Raw genomic sequence first — 12,252 nt, forward strand, 5'->3', positions numbered from 1 at the left:
CATGGCCCCACTATCAGTATTTGGTCAGTATTCGGTCAGAATTTTTTCTCAGGAGTGGTGGCCAAAACCAGGAGTGGGTGATAAATGCAGAATTGGCGCACTTTTCTGATTGTTCCTCACCTGGTTTTGGCTCCTACTCCTAAGAAAAAATACTGACTGAATACTGACCGAATACTGATAGTGGGGCCGTGGCCTTAGGATCCATCACAGACTGTTGGACAATACCGCCCATGGTACTGAACAATGCCTGGTCGTATAGCGCAGTGGTGGAAAATTATGATTCACTGTTCCTTTTTCTCTTTATATGACACAAATGAATAATATATTTCTAATTTTATGAGTAAATCCACTCTACTGTCTATGCCATTAACACAAGTTGCTGGTGTAATGCGTTAACGCCGTTCATCACTTTAAAGCCACTTTTACAGCATTCACATATGTAATTGTATTTTGAAACCTTAATAATTCAACTTAATTCTAAATTATTTCACCTGCCTAAAATAAGGTGACAAAAATATGTTAGAGTGGCAGTCACACTGCCGATCCAGAATAAAATTTGAATATATAATTTTTTGACATCTGCTTGTTTACATATTGAATTTGCATTTAAAATTAATCTGAAAAGTCAAAGAGGAAATGCTAATACACAGGTTCTCAAAAATGAGGCATTTGGCAAAATTTAAAGAGAAACTCCACCTTGGAGATGAAGAATCTATTAAGAAACTGTATAAACAGCTATTATGTAAAGGAAAAAAAATTGTAGCAGTAATCACTTCCAAAAAGTGAGGGAGAATTAATAACATAATAAAAATGCTAAAACACTGCAAATAATAATATGATCGACGATCAGTAGTTTAATGCGAAATACAAGCAACATTACTGGAGACCCTCCCAACAGCAGTCTGAAATGTAATTACTGTAACAAAATCACTGATCATTATAACTGGACTGTTAAAATGATTCTTTTATTATTATTTACCGCACAAGCAATCTCATCCTAAAAGATACTTTTAATATATGCTGGAGTGGTTCAGAGGTGTGGGAGGACAAACAGATGTATTACATGCAAAAATCACTGAAATCAAATAGATTTTATCCAAAATCAGGCTCCTAATCTGAGTCGATTTTTATTCTTAGAACTATATATACAGAATTGCTCATGAGAATCCCCAATCTTTGTGGGATTAATGCATTAACCCGGAATAGGGCTTGGTTGTTGAAGTTGCGGGAGAGAAGATGAACTGTTTAATTAATGTGGTTGTCCACTACTGGACATCCCCCTGCTTAAATCACTCCAGGACCTCATTTTGTTCTGGTTAGCCAAAAAAGGTATCACTCCGAGAATACTTTTGTTATAAAAAGTATTTACATCGATTTTTCTAGTCAACATAGTACCACAATATATTTTATTGTACATCAGGACCTAATAAGAAATAAATACAATGGATACTCTCCTCCCGCAGCGGCACCATTTCAGTGATGTTGTCGCCGCTATTCTTGGCGGGTCATGTGACATTGTTATGTCACCGGTCTACTTCAGCCAATCAGCAGCCCCTGATCGCCAGTGGCCCAACTATATACCGTCACAGCGGACATCTGTTCTGACTAAAATATTAAAAACTATAGCTGGACTGTGACCACTAATTGTTGGGACACAGGTTTGCAGCAGCCAATGTTATGTGACCCACTAGGAATAGCAGCGCCAATTTTGCTGGAACAGCACCGCCATGGGAAGAGAGTATCCATTGTATTAATTTTAAATGGGGCTTTGAAATGATTAAGCAGGAGTTGTCCAGTAATGGACAATCTCTTTAAAGATTATTAGGTGCCAACGGAGACTCCTTTAAAAAAAAAAGGTGAGATGTCTTAAAAACATGGCTCCTAGATTAGAGAAGGCTGTCCAGAGTCCTTAAAGGGAATCTGCAGCAGGTTTTTGCTATGTAATCTGAAGACAGCAGGAGATAGAGACTGAAACACAGAATTCAGGGATGTGTCACTTGTCAAAGTGCGACCTGTTGTGTACTACCTGTGAAGGATTTATCACTAAGAGATTAATATTGCCAGACTAATCCGACAACTAAGCACCTCACTGTCTATGGACTTTATACATAGAGAGCCTGGAGTGGGCGGGGTTAGCTTTCTCAGCTCTGCTTCATTCTAAATCTAAAAGCTCTGATTGTGTCAGAATGGCTGCACCCAGTAATCTAAGTGATACATCGTTGGATTCAGTTTCTCTTTGCCTACATCAGGCTGCTCTCAGATGAGGTAGCAAATACATTTTGACAGATTCCTTTTGAGAGTCATCATTATGACCATGAGGAATAGTATGGACTGTGATGATGTGTTCTGGGGTGCTGGGCACTAGGCTTAGAGCACATTGGTGAAGGGATACTGCATGTATTTAGTTAGTGGCCAGATGGGCAAACTTTTTTTTTTTAATTTTGGTGCAACTTACTCTGTTGAGAACCGTTTACAAAAGAAGATTTACGGTTTCAGAGTGTATGCAAATACTTTTATGCCAAAAAATACATAACTATTCTAAGAGTGATATTATTTTTTCCTGTTAGCCAAAAATGGAATTTTCAAGCTTTGGGAGCACAGAGGTCCCTTAATCAGGCAATTTTTCAAATTAATGTCTGAGACAAGAGTACACAATCATGATTTTATAGTCTTGTTTTGGGTATGCAGACTGTGTTTGTTGTTAAGATGTGGGTACTGGAGATTAGTGGATTAATCCACAGAAGATCGAGTTTGATTCGAATTTCCTAAAATTTGCGGTTTGACGCGAATTCAAACTCTTTGGGATCATTTTCTTGGTTTGCAAAAAAAGTAGTAGTGGTAGATCTGGGAATATTTCTTTCAATCTGTGGTCTTTGTAAAATATGGGTCGAAGATCAGCAGCAATATTCCTTGGAATGCTGATGTGAGGGTTGTATGTGACCACAAGAGGCGCCCTTTTGTTATTCTCCCTCCGTTTGTAATCCAGGAGGATGCTCCTTGAATCATTGTGGCTCTGTGTAGCACTCCTAGAATACCTTTGTCTTTTTTGGCATAAAACTATTTACACAGATTTTTCAGTCTAACATTGTACCACTATCATTTTTCAGTGTTTCAGAGTGAATGTTCTTTATATTCTCAATCTAAATGAGAAGATCCTTTGAGCAAAAGTACCCCCTCAGCTGTCACACTTCTCAAAGAACTGGAGAGGGGTTCCTTAAAACTTTATAGTTTATGTGCACAATACATGTAAAAATAAACAGCACCTCCATGCAGTGGTGTTTCCCAATATCTTCAACATTAGATTCGTATTTTTGAAAATCACCATAACTGCTTTATTTTAAAAAGAGGCTGTCTTTGTCAAGAAACCTCTGTAACCTCTTGGGGAGTGAAATCAGGTTTACTGTAAAGCACAAAATGTCATATTTTGTGCTCATTTATATGCTTTCAAAAACAATATTACACAAACAATATATACACACACATATAGATAGATACCTTTGTTCTAGGGGTTATTTAACCCTTTCATACACAATAAGGACAGTAATGCCCTGATGGCGGCCCTGAATGGATCCCCGGGGGTTTCATCTGAATCATGTCACTTGGAGATTTCGATGGAAACCCCAAAGTAAGTGCTCAGTGTAGAGCACAGGATAAATGTGATCCAAAACGTTATGCAAAATGTTCCCAACAAAAGCTTCAAATCAATATACAATAAAAAGCAAGTCCCCACTCAGGTCCGTCATCTGTTACTGTATAACGGATATATAGGAGGCTTCCACGTTACTGATAGTACAAAGGCTCTGAAAAAGTGCTATGGCTCATTGCCCCTCCAAAAGAAATTCAACAAATTATGTGCTCCAAAATCCAAATGCCCCTCTCCCTTCTGAGCCTCAGTGTGCCTAAACCACATTTATCGTCCACATGTTTGGCATTTCTGTAGCAATGAGAGTCCGCCTAATTTACGGGTGAGAGTCTCCAGAAGCATGAGCTGGGTAATAAAACGTACTGTGCACTACATATTGGACACTACAATGGCAGTTTGCAATTTTCACTCAGCAACATCCACTTCTGCTTGTTTCTGGAAAATACACATGGAATCAAAATCGTCACTACACCTGTAGATAAATTCGCAAAGCGGTATAATTTCCAAAATGGGGTCACTTGAGGGGGGATTCTGCTCTTCTAGCACTTAGGGCCTCTGTATATGGAGTCTGCAAATTATTCTAGGAAAATCTCCAGGAGGCAAACAGCGCTCAGTTCCACCAGAGCCTCGCCATATGGCTAAGCAGTACTGCACAGCCACATAAGGGGCATTTCCACGTTTAGCAGAAATTGTGAGACACATTTTGGTGCCATTTTTACCCATTTCCCCATGTAAAAATCTAAAATCTGGGGCTAAAATAAAATTTTAGCTGTAAAAATTTAATTATTTTTTCTTCACTACCCAATGGTATAAAATTCTGTGACACACCTGTGGTGTCAATATGATCATTTCACCCCTAGATGAATTTATTGAGAGGTGTAATTTATAACTTGGATTCATTTATGGGGGGGGGGGGGTTCTCCCACGCTGGCACCTCAGGGGTTCTCTCAGTGGGTCATGGCACCTGCAAACCATAAAAGTAAAATCTGCACTACAATATGGCACGCCTTCCCTTCTTGGCTTTGTACTGTGCCTGAATGGTATTTTCCAATTACATGTAGGGTATTGGCGCACTGACGAGAAATCGAACAATAAACTCTGAGGCCCATTTTTTCCTACTAGCCATTAGAAAAATTAAAAACTTGGGGCTAAAACAACATTTTAGTGTTAAAAATGTAATTGTTCTTTCTTCACCGCCCAACAGTATAAAATTCTGTGAGACACATGTGGTGTCAACATGCTCACTGCACCCCTAGATGAATTCATTGGGGGGTGTAGTTTGTAAAATTAAGTCACTTATGGAGGGGGGTTTCTGCTGTTCTGGCACCTCAGAGGCTCTGCCAATGTGACATGGCACCCTCAAACTATTCCAGCAAAATCTGAACTCCAATATGATGCCTCTTCTCTTCTGAGCTTTGTACTGTGCCTTAAATTAGTTTTCAACCACATATGGGGTATCGGTGTACTCAGGAGAAATTGCACAACAAATTTTGGAGTCAATTTTCTCCTGCTATCCTTGTGAAAATGAAAATATTTGGGGCTTAAACAACATTTTTGTAGGAAAAATATTTTTTTATATTTTCACAGTTCAACAGTGAAAAATTCTGTGAAGCACCTGTGGGTTCAAAGTGCTCCCCACACATCTAAATAAATTACTTATGAATTCTAGTTTCCAAAATTGGGTTACTTGTGGGGTGTTTCCACTGTTTAGGCACATCAGGGGCTCTCTAAACACGCTGTGCCACCCACAGACCATTTCATCAAAGTCTAAGTTCTAAAACATCACTCCTTCCTTTCTGAGCCCTGACGTATGCCCATACAGTAGTTTTTCCCCACATATTGGGTGTCTGCGTACTCAGGAGAAACTGCACTACAAATTTTGGGTTCCATTTTTGCTGTTACCCTTGCGAAAATAAAAAATTTTGGGCTAAAAACATTGTGGGAATAATGTGATTTTTTATTTTCATGGCTCTGTGTTATAAACTTCTGTGAAGCACCTGGGAGTTCAAAGTGTTCACCACACATCTAGTAAAGTTCCTTGAGGGATGTAGCTTCCAAAATGGGGTCACTAGTGGGGTGTTTCCACTGTTTAGGCACTTGACATGACTGTTAAAACCCTCCTGTTAGTTTTTTCTATCTTGTGTTTTGCGGTCACGTGACCATCTCCCTATATATTCCAGCTCCGCCCTTCTGGCCTTGCTGGACTTCAGTGTTGTTTTGACTGTCTCTCTAGCCAGGTGCATCGGTGCCTATCTCTGTCAGTTCTTGGTCCTCTGGGACCTTTAGTACTTTTTGTCAGTTTGTTCTTTTTGCTCTGCAACAACTTCTGTTTAGGAGGTGTCCCATTTTTGTCCCAGTCCTTAGTTCATTTAGGGACCCCTCCCTTAATTCTATAGGTCTCCGTTCAGACTAGCCGAGGACGAAGGCGGGTCTGTTCACAAGGAACAGGCAGCCCGCTACATCGTAGGGATTCAGCTTAGTCTTACTGTAGGAACAGCTTTCCCCTATCTTTCCTTAGTTTATGTTGCAGATCATAACAGTAAGTCCAGCCCAAAAAAACTAAAAGGAAAGAAATTCAGGGATCAGTATGGTTTCCGTCCAGGAGTTGGCTCAACGCCTGCAGGGATTGTCTCTGGAGGTGGCCGAGCTTCAGCAACACGTGAGTAGCTGTCCTGGAGCGCATTTTGTGGAACCGAAGGTAGGACTGCCTGATTTTTATGGTAAACAGCAAGATTTTTTTTCCCTTAAAAATGCTTGTTTGTTATATTTTCGGTTGAGACCAAGATCTTCTGGAAATGAATCACAGCGCATTGGTTTTATTATGTCACTTTTGCGCAAAGAACCACAGGGTTGGGCCTTTTCTCTCCAGCCTAATGATCCGTGTTTAAGTTCTTTTGAAGAATTTTTTTCTGCTATGGGGCTATTATATGACGATCCTGATCGAATCTCATCTGCTGAATCAGAACTTAGACGTTTGAATCAGGGGTCTGATGATGTTAAAAATTATTGCACACACTTTAGAAGGTGGGCTTCAGAAGTTAAGTGGAATGATTTGGCGCTGAGATGTTTATTTCTTGCTGGTCTGAGTGAAAGGGTTAAGGATTTGCTAATTGCATTCCCTGCACCTGGGACTCTGCAGGAAGCTATGCAGTTAGCTGTTCGCATAGACAGGAGACTGAGGTGCAGGCTCAATGAGGTAAAGACTCCTGTAATGTCAGGTCCTAGTCCCCAGAAAATCTGCTCTGACGGTGGGGAACCGATGGAGGTTGGGGGAATGTCACTCCGCTCTCAGGAAAAAGACCGGACGTTCGCTGAGGGATTGTGTCTTTATTGTGGTAAAGGTGACCATTTGATTAAGTATTGTGAGCGTCATTTAAGTAAAGAAAAAAAAAAGGTCAGTTACGCCCGTATAGCTTGTTTACGCTCTGCAGGAGTATTCCTTTCTGGGAGTACTACTCTGCAGGGAGATTTGTTTGAATTTCAGATATTTGTGGATTGTGGTTCAACACTTAATGTGAATGATAAATGGTTTTTGGATTATGATTGCGCCATTGAGTTTGTTCCGGGAGCTACTCTTCCCAAAAGTCGCTTGTTTAATATGACTATCCCTGAGAGAAAGGCCTTGGAGGAGTACATACAGACTAGCTTGGCTGCTGGTCACATTAGACCTTCTAAGTCGCCTGTGGCAGTTGGATTCTTCTTTGTTAAAAAAAAGGACGGCGGTTTACGTCCATGTCTGGATTTTTGTGAAATTAATAAGATTACCGTGCGCAATTCCTACCCATTACCGTTAATTCCTGACTTGTTTAACCAGTTAGTGGGAGCCAAGTGGTTCTCCAAAATTGATCTCCGGGGGGCATACAATTTGTTACGTGTGAAGGAGGGTGATGAATGGAAAACTGCTTTTAACACTCCGGTAGGTCATTTTGAGAATCTGGTGAAGCCTTTTGGTCTTACCAATGGACCTGCATGTTTTCAGAACCTTATTAATGACGTCCTGAGACCTCTGATTGGTAAGAATGTGGTTGTGTATTTGGATGACATTTTAATTTATTCACCAGATCTGGAGTCCCATTGGCAGAGTGTACGTGAAGTTTTGCAGTTATTGAGTGATAATTCACTCTTTGCTAAGCTGGAGAAATGTGAGTTCGCTGTGCAGAAAATTCGTTTTTTGGGCTACATTGTCTCCAGCGAGGGCTTTAAAATGGACCCTGTGAAGGTTCAGGCTGTGCAGGAATGGCATAGGCCTATTGGTTTGAAATCTATACAGAGATTTTTGGGTTTTGCCAATTATTATAGGAAATTCATTAAGAATTTTTCAGTAATTGTTAAGCCTCTAACCGATCTCACCAGGAAAGGTGCGAATACGGCCCAGTGGACTACTGAGGCCATTGAAGCGTTTGAGTATCTCAAAGAGAGGTTCAGTTCTGCCCCTATCCTTATGCAGCCTGATGAGACCACGCCTTTTTTGGTCGAGGTCGATGCTTCATCAGTAGGGGTCGGAGCAGTTTTGTCTCAGGAGAACAAGGGTGGAGTACATCCTTGTGCCTTCTTTTCGAAAAAAATTTCGGAAACCGAACTGAATTACGATGCTGGAAATCGGGAGTTGCTGGCTATTAAACTCGCGTTTGAACATTGGCATCATTTTTTGGAAGGCGCTAGATTTCCTATTCAGGTTTTCACAGATCATAAAAATTTGATCTATCTGGATGCTGCCAAGCGCTTGAATGCCCGTCAAGCTAGGTGGGCACTTTTTTTTTTTCTCGGTTTCATTTTTCTGTTACCTATATCCTTGGTACTAAGAATGTTAAAGCCGATGCTTTATCTCGCAGCTTCTCTCCTACAGTGGGTGCCGAGGAGGAGGAGAGCATTTTACAGAAAGGAGTTGTGGTGGCGGCTTTGGACTCCGTTTTGGAGAATGGGATTCTGAAAGCTCAAGATGATGCTTCATCTAACACTCCCCATGGGAGGTTGTTCGTGCCTAGAGCCTTTAGGAGAGATTTGTTTGTGGAGTGTCGTGAGTCTCTGTTGGCAGGTCAACCAGGAATTTCGGACACTAAGAGACTGATCAGTCGCAGTTTTTGGTGGCCTGGATGGCAGAAGGAAGTCATCATGTGGGTGCATCAGTGTACTGTGTGTGCTAGGTCAAAGGCTTCACATACTCCTGCTGCGGGGTTGCTTTGCCCTCTGGAGGTTCCTAGTGTGCCTTGGACGCATCTCACTATGGATTTTATTACTGATCTTCCTGTGTCCGAGGGTTTTACTGTCATCTGGGTGGTCGTGGACCGTTTTAGTAAGATGTGTCATTTGGTTCCATTCGTTAAGTTGCCCTGCGCCAAGACACTCGCTAAGGCGTTTGTTAAGGAGATTGTCAAGCTCCATGGTGTTCCCACGGATACTGTTTCTGATAGAGGACCTCAGTTTGTGGCTCGCTTTTGGCGTGCTTTTTGTGACAGGTTGGGAGTCCATTTGTCATTTTCGTCTGGTTATCATCCTGAGTCTAATGGACAGACTGAAAGAAAGAACCAGGATATTGAACAGTTTTTGCGTTGTTTTGTGGCAGACAATCAAGAGGTGTGGTCTGAGTTTCTGCCTCTCGCAGAATTTGCTCTTAACAATCATACATCCTCCTCTGCTGGGTGTTCTCCTTTTTTTTGTTGTACTGTGAGACATCCGTCTTTTGGTTCGTTCTCCAAATTAGGGTCGGCGGTGCCGGAGGAGAATTTTTCCGGTGATTTGGAGAGAGTTTGGACTAATGTACATTGCAACCTTCAAGAGGCTAACAAGAAGTCCAAGAAGTATTTTGACAGGAAACGTAAAGAGGTTTTGTTTACTGCGGGTGACATGGTTTGGCTGTCCTCGAAGAACCTGCGGTTGAGGATTCCCTCTAAAAAACTGGGTCCTAAGTTTGGGGCTTCATTTAAAGTGCTTCAGGTTGTTAACCCGTCTGCTGTTAGGTTGGATGTCCCTACTTCCTGGAAGATTAATCCTGTGTTTCATGTTTCCTTGTTGAAAAAGGCTGACGTATCTGATAGGGACGCCATTGTCACAGCTCCCCCTGTGGTGGAAGACGGCGAATTTGAAATTTCACGTATCTTGAATTCTAGATGGCATAGAGGGAGATTACAGTATCTGGTCTCCTGGAAGGGTTTCGATCCAGAAGACAACTCCTGGGTAAGGACGGATGATGTCTCTGCTCCTAGGCTTGTTAAAGCTTTCCACAGGAGGTTTCCGGATAGGCCTGGGCCTGGAGGATCCGGAGGATCCTCATAAAAGAGGGGGTACTGTTAGAACCCTCCTGTTAGTTTTTTCTATCTTGTGTTTTGCGGTCACGTGACCATCTGCCTATATATTCCAGCTCCGCCCTTCTGGCCTTGCTGGACTTCAGTGTTGTTTTGACTGTCTCTCTAACCAGGTGCTTCGGTGCCTATCTCTGTCAGTTCTTGGTCCTCTGGGACCTTTAGTACTTTTTGTCAGTTTGTTCTTTTTGCTCTGCAAATACTTCTGTTTAGGAGGTGTCCCATTTTTGTCCCAGTCCTTAGTTCATTTAGGGACCCCTCCCTTAATTCTATAGGTCTCCGTTCAGACTAGCCGAGGACGAAGGCGGGTCTGTTCACAAGGAACAGGCAGCCCGCTACATCGTAGGGATTCAGCTTAGTCTTACTGTAGGGACAGCTTTCCCCTATCTTTCCTTAGTTTATGTTGCAGATCATAACAATGACGTCCGCTCTCGATTCCAACAATTTTTACATTCAAAAAGTCAAACGTTGTTCCTTCTCTTCTGAGCCCTGCCATGCGCCCAAACAGTAGTTTTACGTCACATATGAGGTATCGGTGTACTCAGGAGAAATTAAACAACACATTTTGTGGTCAATTTCTCCCGTTACCCTTGTGAAAATAAAAAGTTTGGAGTTAAAGTAACATTTTTGTGAAAAAAAGGAAAATGTTCATTTTTTCCTTCCATACTGCATTAATTCCTGTGAAGCACCTGAAGGGTTAATCACGTCTTGAGTGTGGTTTTGAGTACCTTGAGGGGTGCAGTTTTTAGAATGGTATCACATTTTCTGTCATACAGGCCCCCCAAAGACACTTCAAATGTAATGTGGTCCCTAAAAAAATGTTTTTGCACAATTTTGTTGGAAAAATGAGAAATTGCTAATCAACTTTTAACCTTTCTAATGTTCTAATAAAAATAATATGTTTAAAAAATGATGCAGATGTAAAGTAGACATGTGGCAAATGTTATTTATTAACTATTTTGTGTGACATAACTCTCTGATTCAAGAGCATAAGAATTAAAAGTTTAAAAATTGCGATATTTTCGCCAAATTTCCGACATTTTCACAAACAAAAGCAACTCATATCAAACAAATTTTACCACCATCATGAAGTACAAATTAGCCTGGTCCTGAAAGTGAAAACAGGCTTGAGGGGTAAAGGGGTTAAAAATAAGCCAATATACAATTGATACCGGTCTTTTTTTTTTTTTTTTTTTTTTTTACATGTTCTTGCTTAGGTCTTTGGCCTATGCTATCAGGAACATGATACACATAAGCCTTTATGCCCAACTATAAGAACACTTTTTGGCTGTGTGACGCCTGGTACGGTCATTTCAGCACAATTCAACACATTTTTTTAAACAGTGTGAAGATTATTTTAGGTTTTATGTTTGAACAAACAATGATGTGATGAGAGTAATATTTCATGTCTGAGTGTTTGTAGGCTTCATGACAAGTCCAGAATGGAACAGAAACTCTGCTCGAAGCTGTAAATCAGGCAACTCATGACAAAAACACTTCAATATCTTCATTATCGGTATTCTTACATATTCTCATGACAAATTCACAAGATTGGAGGATAAGCAGAAGAGTAACATATAAATCCAGGAGTGTCAATGAAAAATGTGAAAGCCTGTTGGCAACGTCCTTTGTATCGGTATTCTGAGTGCTTCATCCACAAGTTACATATTCCATGTTTTAGCTTGTGTAACACTTATTCCGATTTTTGAACCATGCCACAGGGGCAATATGAGCATGCACATCACAGTCCACATTTTAACTGGTAGCTGTACATAAATAGACATTCATGGAAGTTACTTGGATCAACACTTCGGGCCAAGTTCATTGAAGATTCATTCAAAGATTTTACTCCAAAAAACTTTGAAATGTTGCAACGATTCGGCACAATGTGAGGCTGCGGTAAAATTTCGAATTTTTGATTGTCTCACGCCATTTTCTCCCAAAGCCCACAAAGTGGGAAGAACTAGAGTGGGATGGGGGCATGGCAACACCAGCTCATGAAATTCATGACAAGCTGTCATCACAAATCTTACTCCACTCCATGAATGGAGTAAGATTTGTCATGAGGTGCACAAGGAGGGACACGCCACTTTTCAGACATGCCAGATTTGACAAGAGGTGTGCGCCTCTTAATGAATCAGGAACTCCAGCATGCCCCTCATCAAGACTGGCATGAAAATGAGAGTCTTGATGAATCAAGGCCAATGTCCTCAGGCTGAGACAGCAACCAGACCACAGGATAGAAAGCATTATTATAGCATTACCACAACAGAGAAACTGCAGACTGCAGTCATGAATAGGTGAGCCACT

General features: G+C 41.1%; 1 protein-coding gene across 1 annotated transcript in view; it reads right to left on the reverse strand.

The window, feature by feature from the left end:
- The window catches only part of DTD1 (D-aminoacyl-tRNA deacylase 1), a 151,743-nt gene that overhangs the window by 63,478 nt on the left and 76,013 nt on the right, over nucleotides 1-12,252 (reverse strand). The gene's annotated exons all lie outside the window — the stretch shown is intronic.

This window comes from Phyllobates terribilis, unplaced genomic scaffold (assembly GCF_046119375.1).
Source record: "Phyllobates terribilis strain yellow unplaced genomic scaffold, ASM4611937v1 Scaffold_3__8_contigs__length_932513732, whole genome shotgun sequence".
In the NCBI taxonomy this organism is placed as follows: Eukaryota; Metazoa; Chordata; class Amphibia; order Anura; family Dendrobatidae; genus Phyllobates; species Phyllobates terribilis.